The 7991-nt window shown below is 61.7% G+C and overlaps 1 protein-coding gene across 1 annotated transcript in view; it reads right to left on the reverse strand.

Moving 5' to 3' along the window:
- Positions 1 to 204, reverse strand: part of PIK3R5 (phosphoinositide-3-kinase regulatory subunit 5) — a 38987-nt gene extending 38783 nt beyond the window's left edge. The window contains 1 exon segment of the mRNA XM_030962168.1: positions 141 to 204. The gene's annotated coding sequence lies outside the window, so the exon portion shown is untranslated.
- Positions 205 to 7991: the final 7787 nt, after the last annotated feature.

Below are 7991 nucleotides of genomic sequence, written 5' to 3' on the forward strand. Positions count from 1 at the left end.
GGCTCGGTGAGTGCGCGGTCCCCCTGTCCCGGTCACCCCGGGCTCGGTGCGTGCGTGGTCCCCCTGTCCCGGTCACAGGGACAGCCCGGGCTCGGTGCGTGCGCGGTCCCCCCGCCCCGGTTTCCCCCTGGCTCTCCCACCTGCGGGGCGGCTGCCGCCGGGGCTCCGTGCCCATCCTCGGCCGGCCCCGCCGGGCTCTCGCCGGGCTCCGCTCCGCTCCGGGCGGCACCGGCGGCACCGGGCGGGCGGGGCTGGCGGCGGGTCCGCCCGCACACGTGCGCGGCCCGCCCCGCCCCGGCCGTGCCCGGGCACCTGCCCCCGCCCCGCGCTTCCTCCACCCGCCCAGCCCTCCGTGCTTCCCTCCCTCCCTCCCTCCATCTAGCCGCGCCTCTGCTCCTGCCTCCCTGCCCGCACCCTGCCGTTCATCCATGGATCCCCTCATCCATCCATCCATGGATCCCCTCATCCATCCATCCATGGACCCATCTATTGTAGCACCACCACCACTTTCCCTTCCACCCTTCACTCTTCCATTCATCCACCCCTCCTTCTGTCCCTTGCTCCTGCCATTCTGCTCCTCATCCATCCGTGCATCCACCATCCTGCTATTTATCCATCTGCCCTTCCCTCCATCAATCTCTCCTTCTTTCCATCCATCCATCCATCCATCCATCCATCCATCCATCCATCCATCCATCCATCCATCCATCCATCCATCCATCCATCCATCCATCCATCCATCCATCCCTGCACCTTTCTAACCCTTCACCTGCCACTCCATCCATCCATCCATGCATCCATCCATCATCCCTCCCTCCCTCCTGTGTGTGCTGTTTTCCTTCCCTCCCTGCACTGCCCTGTGTCACCTTTGCAGGACAAGCCCTCAGCCTCTCTGTGCCAGTGCCAAGCCCGGGCTGGTGACACCAGGCTGGGGACATGCTGCTCTGGTGGCACCTGGGAATGGCATTTTCCCGTTGCCCTGGGGGCTGCGCCTGAGCAAAGGCTGGTCCCAGCCTGGTTTCTGCCCCACACCTGTCCCCTGCCCCCTGTCCCTGTCCCCATCTCCTGGCCAGGTCCTGCCCGGCCAGCACTGGGGCAGAAACCTGTGCAGGTTCCTCTGTGGATTTTGGTTTGTCAAAGAGAGTGACCGCTGCCTCTGCTGCTCCGAGAGTCGAAACTTGCACGGGGGCCAAAATAGCTGTGGGTTCAACAGTGAAATTCCAGTGAATTTTAAAAAAAGCAAACGCAGTCAGAGCCGAAATCCCCTTTCGTTGGTGGCCCACGGAGACAAACACCGCTGTGCAAAGCACACACGCGCAGTGCCTGCGTCACCTGCACCAGGTGAAAGCCCAGGGAGGGACATGGGCCCGGCCTCCGCCAGCTGCGCGGCCACCAGCAGTTCAGGAGAAATCCTGAGGCAGCAGAAATAGCAGACAGGGAAGGTCAGGTGACGATGTCACGATGTTACAGTGCCACCTGCCCCAGGCGCTGACCTGGGAAACGGCCAAGGGCTCCAGAAGAGCTCTGTGTCCCAGCTCCTCCTGGCCAGAGCTCTTCACTGGGCACCAGCCTGGGATGCCACTCTGGCCTTTCCCACCCCTCCTGCCCATTCCCACCTCCCCGTTTCAGACCCAGCTTCTCAGGCACATCTCTGAATTGAGGAGCTGGGAGGTGTCTGAAGGGCCAAAACTGCCGAGGCCAAACTGCAGCGTGTCCCCTCCTGTCCCTTCCCTCCCCAGCTGAGGCAGTGGCAGCTCCTTGTTTTGCTCCTGGGGGCCCGGGGCAGCTGAGGAAGTTACCAAACATGGGCTGGGGGGGCTCGTGGCGGCGGAAGGAAGCGGAGGAGGGCAGGGAGGTGCCGTGCCAGGGCTGCAGCAGTGACAAACAGCACGTGGGGCCACCAGGCTGACACAGCCAGCTCGGGGAAAGGGCTCTGGAGCAGGGCCACCTCCAGGAGGTGTCGACACCAGCATGTTCTTGGGAGCTCCTAGAGCACGGAGCTGTGTTCCTCATTATTGCTGCTCTGAGTTCAGGGGAACCTGGGGATGCTGGTGCCACAGCAGGCAGCAGGAAGCGATCCCAGGTGGCTTTTGGGGTCACACAGAGAGCAGGAATGGCATCCCCAGTGAAGAGGGAGGGGTAGCACTGAGTGTGGCAGTGGTGACACCAACAATGATGAAGCTCTTGGAGCTCCAGCCAGAGCAGGCCATGGAGCACCGGTGGCTCCGCACATCCCAGCTCAGCTCCTGCCCCTGGAGCTGCCAACCAGCCCCAGCAGGAGGAGGAACCTGAGGCTGTGCTCTGATGAGCTCATTTAGTCCTCTGGGTTCTCTGTGAACACCCCAGAGACAAAGAATGGATTCGGTTGGAAAGGACCTTAAAGGTGATCTTGTCCCAAACAACCAGCAGGTGAAGGGACACCTTGAACTGACCAAGGTGCACCAAGTCCCGTCCAGCCTGGCCTTGGACACCAAAGTTCACCTTACACTGAAGTTCAGTTCATCACAGCCTTGTTCCCATTCCTCTGTGCTCCACACCCAGACACCCTCCCTGAAACAGCACCTCCAGCCCAGCCCCACACTGGGAATGGAGCATTTCAGCCCCCCAAAAATGCCGTGAAGTCACCAACTCTATGCCCAGGCCGAGCTCTGCAGACTGCAGCCAGCACAGCTCCCCGGGCTGCTGGCGCGCAGAGCAGGGATTCCAGCAGCTCTGGGATGCTGACCTGTCCTTACAGAGCCTCTGGGTGCTGCTGGCGCCAGAGCAGGGATTCCAGCAGCTCTGGGATGCTGACCTGTCCTTACAGAGCCTCTGGGTGCTGCTGGCGCCCAGAGCAGGGATTCCAGCAGCTCTGGGATGCTGACCTGTCCTTACAGAGCCTCTGGGTGCTGCTGGCGCCCAGAGCAGGGATTCCAGCAGCTCTGGGATGCTGACTTGTCCTTGCACAGCCCCGGGGTGCTGTGGGCTGCTGGGGCTGCACAGGCTCCAGGAGAGCCCTCTGCTCCCCTGTCCCTGAGTTCCACAGGAATGGGATCCCAGTCCAGCAGAGCAGCTCTCAGCCTCCTCCTCCTCCTGTCCTCGGAGGGAAGGGGAAGCAGCGTCACTGAAAAGGGAACCTTCTTGTCTCTGGTTTTCCCCACAACTTGTGTTTTTCATTTCTCAGAGCACACGCAGAGGATCCTGACAGACTCTTCCGCAGCCCTTGAGAAATGAAACTGGGGCAGAGCCCTCGCTGTGGGCAGATGTGACCCCAGACCTTCCCCTTCCACCTGCCATGGAGGAGGAGACAGCAGAACTTTACATGACCCAGCCTGCTGAGGTGTGGAAGGTTTTGTGGCCAGTTCGGGGCTGGGAGGGCTCCAGAGCTGCCCCACTTTCAGCAGATTGAGTCTGATCCGCCCTGCTCTGGGGCTGCCGGCACTGCCAGCCCTCCGCTCAGCCCCGGGGGACACTGGAGCCCTCTCCTCGCTGCTCAACAGGGCATTCCTGCCCGGATTCCTGCCCGGATCCGTGTCCGGGGCCAGGCGGGGCGCGGGCAGCCCCGGGAAGGGGCAGAGCGCTGGGAAGAGCCGGGCCGGGAGTGGCTTTCCCGCGGGCTGAGGTTTCCACCCCGTGTCCTGCCGGAGAACTGCACTGATGGAGCGGGCTCAGCAACCCCGGGGTGCAGCTCAGCCGGCCCTGCGCGCCCAGCTGGGCACTGAATCCCTGGAAAACACTTGCCAGGACTGCTCTGCCTGTAGCAGCCCCCCGGGTCAGCTCCGGGGAGCAGGGAGGATTTGAGCGCTGAAATTCCGCGGGTCCCGTGCTGGCTGCGGCTGTGGTGACCCTCAGCCCTCTGCCTCGGCCACCTCAGAGCCTCCAGAGCCGGCAGCACCTTCACTTCCCAAAGCAGCACAGCTCCTGTGAGCTCCTCAGCAATCCAACCGGGCTCTGGGAGCCCCCTCTGGGCGCTGCCAGCTCAGCTGTGCCCACAGGAGCTCCCTCTGGGCACTGCCAGTTCAGCTGTGCCCGCAGGAGCTCAGTCTGGGCAATGCCAGCTCAGCTGTGCCCACAGGAGCTCCCTCTGGGCACTGCCAGCTCAGCTGTGCCCGCAGGAGCTCAGTCTGGGCACTGCCAGCTCAGCTGTGCCCGCAGGAGCTCGCTCTGGGCACTGCCAGCTCGGCTGTGCCCACAGGAGCTCCCACAAAACCAAGGCCGGGGATCCCGTGCCCTTGCAGCCCCTGGAGGATCCCTGCCCGGACAGGACCCGTCCCGATGCCGGCCCGGCGCTGGGAGCCCAGCAGATGGCAGCAGGGCCTCGGGCTGAGCTCCTGCGGATCGCTTCTCCCCGCGAATTCCCCTTTTCCCGGCTCGCTTTAAGTGAGGGTGATCACCCCGCTCACATCCGCTGCAGATGCTCCTTGGGCTAATCTGCACCGGGACAGGGACATTTTACCTTAGCCTGCTGACAAACTCGGCGTCCTCCGCAGGCACCCGAATGCTGTGCCCACATCAGCCGTGAGGAGAACACGGGGTTTGCGACAGGGTTTATCTCGCCCTCGGTAAAAGGGAAAAATGGGACAAAGTCTCACCCAAGGCAAGCAAAAGAGGCTGGAAGTAGGACAGAGCCGGCCTGGAGCAGCCCGTCCTCAATCCTCCTTTGGGGGGAGCGGGGCGGGCAGGACATGGGGACGTGCCCAGGTGGGCACAGGTGAGACCTGCAGCCGCCCCGGCTGAAGTTCGGAGCTGCCTTTCTGCCTCCTGAGCTTTCCCAAGGCCGCGAGCAGCACTCTCTGCTCCATGTCCGGGGAAACTGAGGCTGACCCGGGGCGCTCCATTCGCCTTCTCCCGCCGCCCCTCCATCCCCGCCCCTTCGTGCTTCCCGTGCGCTCTGCTCCGGCATTCCCGGGCTCGGGCACGCCGGGATCGGCTTCCAGGCAGGGGACGGTGCCACTGAGCAGCAGGCGACAGCGAGGAATTCAGACAGCCCGCGAGCAGCCGCGGGGCCGGGCCGGAGCGGGCCGGGGGTCCCGGCGGGGCTGGGGGCGGTGCGGACCCCTGGCACACAGGGGATGGGCCGGGCCGGGGCTTTGGGCTCTGCTCGCTCAGATCCAGCCGTGCTCCCTGGCCTGGCACAGGCACCATGCCCATTAATGAATGGCACCGGTGATGGCTGGAAGGACGGACAGAGAGCCGGGACAGAGCCACGGAGCTCGGCCCAGCACCGGCAGGGATGGCTCTGAGTGAGCCCAGCCCTGGCACGGGGGTGGCTCTGAGTGAGCCCAGCCCTGGCACGGGGGTGGCTCTGAGTGAGCCCAGCCCTGGCACGGGGCGGGATGAGGGTTCCGAGTCCCGGGAGGGGGCACGGGAAGGTTCCGCCATTGAGCTGCGGCCCCGTCCCCAAAGCCCGGCCGGAGCCGCTCCCGCCGCCTCTCCCCGCGCTCCTTTAGAGGGTTAGAGCCACTCGAGGGCCACTTCATCCCCGCTTAATGCATCCTTCATTATAATTCGGTTAGGATGGCTGCCAAAAGGAGCCCGAACGCTGCGCAGCGCCCTGCAGAAGGTCCTGGAAAGATGGCAGGGCTGCTCAGGGCTGGGCCGGGGCTCGCTCGCAGCACCCCGAATTTGGGGTGCCAGGAAGGCCCCAGCACTGGCCGTGCTCTATCTGATTCCAATGGACAACTCCCTTAAGGAAGATGCAAACCCAAAGCCTGGAGGGGCTGTGCATGACCCCCTTTGCCCTGCCCCAGCTCTGCTGGCTCAAACCCTACAGATTGTCCCACTCCTTCCCTCAGAGAACAGGATGCTTTCTGGAATATGTTTCTTTTTATTACTTCTAAACAAAGAAAGCAACAAAACGGCCCCCTCATCTGCAGTGCTGAGGCAGAGCCTGCCCGGGAGTGCCCCAGCTGCAGTCGGAGCCCACTTGTCACTGCGGAGGGAATGCTGGAGAAGAGTTAATTGTCTGGCAAAGGGAGTTCCCGAGAGCTGGCAGTCCAGAGGCTCTGGGGATCCGTGTTTCAATAATCTGCACCTTGGGCAGCTGAAATCCACCCAGCCCTGCCTGCCCTGGCCCCAGCCTCTGCCACACTCCCTCCCTCTCCCCTGGAAGCCCAGCCCAGGTTCCACCTTTTCCTTACACCAGCTTAAGGAGATCGAATTCCTTTTCACAGGGAGGAACATTCCCGCTGAAATGAGGGTCTGAGCTCCACGACCTTCCACAGGTCCCGTATAAAACTGTGATTGAGACAGCAAATCTCTGCATGGGCCACTTTCTTACGCCAGAGACAAAAAATCTCCCATGTGAAGTGACACCAGCAGTGTTCACTGTGCCCAGAAACAATTCTAAAATGTAGATGAAGAGCAGTCTCTGCTCCATTTAATTGTTTTTAAGGAATATTTGTTATTTTAAAGGGCCGCGGTGCACGGCTCAGTCACTGTCCCTGCCCTGAGCACAGCTGGGGTGCCCTGTCCTGCCTGGCCTCCCTCTGCTCGGGGCAAGTCTGGCTCTCTCCAGCTGTATTCCCTCAGCACCACAGCTCCAGCGCTGGAGCTGCCGCCCACACTTTGCTGAAGGCCCTGGGTGAAGGGATCGATGTTCTCTGAGTAGCGCCGCGCTCGGATCAGAAGGGAAAGGCTTTGGTTGCTGTTATCTGCCCCCAGCAGGGCCCGGCTGTGGATGGCTCTTCATCAGGGCTGGTTTTCTCCCAGAGCAGCCGCTCTCAGTGCCCAGCACTCTCGAGCTGCTGGCAGGCAGTGCCGCGGGTGTGAGGGGGCAGCCGGAGTGGGGACATCAAACCGGTGTGCAAAATGCTGTGTGGGGTCCGAGCTTTGGGACAGGGATGCTCACTCTGAGTCCCCAGAAGCCTTCCTGGCACCCGGGCTGGGTGGTCTCTGCGGGCTCGGTGGTGGGGTTTGTGAATTGCTCAGGTGCCCCTCTGCCAGTCAGACCCACAAATACCGGATATAAAGGGAACAGTGGAGCAGGGAGCCCTGTGCAATGGGTGGAGTTGCTTCAGGTCCCCTGAGATCCTGGCAGGTGCTTTGAAAATCCAAAATAAAATCTGCAGAGTGGCACCAAAAGCTCAAGGAAGTCTCTCTGAATCAAACATTTTACTGAATAAACTGGATGTCCCCATCCCCTCCTCTCCACACAGATCCCCAGCGATATTTATGCAGAAATCTGCCTCCTCCAACCCCAAACCTGTTTCCCTCACCCCACATCTCCCACACCTCAGCCTGGCAACGCAGTCCTGCAGGTCCCTGAAACTGGGGCTACAGAAACACCCCGGGATGTTCCCTGCAGCAGAGCAGGGGGTCCCCCAGGCCCCCATCAATTCAGAGCAGGGAGATTTCCCCAGCTGTGCGGGGCATTCCCAGCAGCCGAGCTCCCTGTTCGTTCGGGTATTTCTTTCCCCTGGAGCTCAGGACGTTGTTGTGAGGTCACCGAGTCCGTCTTGTCCCATCGCTGTCATGTATTGCTCAGAACAGTGATTTGGACTGGGAAACAGCTTCCAAATATAGGAGCCTGTTTTAAAAGTCAAACGGCTTCGGGTGCCCTTGTTCGGAGGGCAGGAGGAGCTGGGGTCTGGAGGGTCTGCTCTGGTCCTGGACCTGTTTTTCCCTGGATGAGCCCCCAGCAGCATTTCCCAGCCTAAGCTGCCTGGTTTGTGCTGTGCTCCATTGCACCCACCCAAACGAAGCCGTTGTTTCTGTAGGGAAGTACACAAATACATCAAAGGGTTTGACAGCGCTGCCACCCAGGATCGCCCCTGTTTTCCTGGAATATCTGGGAGCCGCAGTGCTGCAGCGGCTGGATCCACCTGCGAGCTCCCGGCAGTGCCTGAGCCGCTCCGGACAAGCCTGGCTCCTCTTGGGGCCAGCCGGGATCTGGGTGTCCCGCAGCTCCGCTGAAAATAAATCAAATATTACTCACTGAGCTTCCCAGCCTGCCCGCCCTAAAGAAAACATTTTGCAAGAGGAAATATAGTATTCCGGAGGCTTATCTCACT

Source organism: Camarhynchus parvulus, chromosome 18, assembly GCF_901933205.1.
Source record: "Camarhynchus parvulus chromosome 18, STF_HiC, whole genome shotgun sequence".
NCBI classification, from domain to species: Eukaryota; Metazoa; Chordata; class Aves; order Passeriformes; family Thraupidae; genus Camarhynchus; species Camarhynchus parvulus.